The following is an 861-nucleotide window of genomic DNA, read 5'->3' as shown; positions in this document are numbered from 1 at the left end:
GAAGTGACGCCGCCGCCGTTGCCTGGACACCGGCATGGGGCGGCGGTGGGGGGGGGGCTGCAGCGTGCGGTGCCTATTGAAAACGCGAGCAGTTGGATGACTTATAAACTAGGTTCTGGTAACTGTGTCTTTAATAAGTATCCGGTTCTTTAGACCACATCAGAAATTTGGCTCAAGTCCGTTCGTGAGCGGTGCACGGTCACGCCGCCAAAAGCTGCCCGAGGCTCCGCACGGCTCCCCACCTCAGCCCTGCGTGCACACTGAGGTGGGGCAGCACCCGGACGCCCTGGTACTGCCATGGGCAGCACGGACGGTGTGACCCGCTGACCTCGTGCCACTCGCTGATGGAGACCTGCAGCTGCCCCCTGCCTGCACCAGGCCATGGAGCACTTCACGAAGGGGCAGCACACTGACAAGGCCGCGTCTGGGAGCTGGGACCTCTTAGACAACAATCATGGAGAATTTATATGTACATATAGATTACCCTGTAGGTCATGCTTCCTATTTACTTCCACGGAAACTAGAGCAGATGAAGAGCACAGTAACACTACTTGGTAGAGCAAACTCTCAGTTACAAAACTCTGTTTTTCAACACAGTCACCACCATTAGCTCTGCATTTTTGCCAGTGATGAACAAGAGCCTGCATGCCTCATTTGTTACAGTCTGCACCAGTGGAGATGACACACCATTGCTGTCACCGCTGCTGAAATGCAGCACCCACCGCCTCACTGCGCTCCCAGACTCTGTTCAGTCTCCAGCAGCATTCAGTAAGCATTGATGAATGTCAATGGGTGCCGTTTTTCTTCTGTGTGGAGGAATTCAGTGCCACACCTTTGCTTCATTTGCACTTCCACGTCAGA

The sequence above is a fragment of the Gallus gallus genome, chromosome 2 (genome assembly GCF_016699485.2).
Source record: "Gallus gallus isolate bGalGal1 chromosome 2, bGalGal1.mat.broiler.GRCg7b, whole genome shotgun sequence".
NCBI classification, from domain to species: domain Eukaryota; kingdom Metazoa; phylum Chordata; class Aves; order Galliformes; family Phasianidae; genus Gallus; species Gallus gallus.
The sequence above is the reverse complement of the archived record's forward strand: the minus strand, read 5'-3'. Positions refer to the sequence as shown.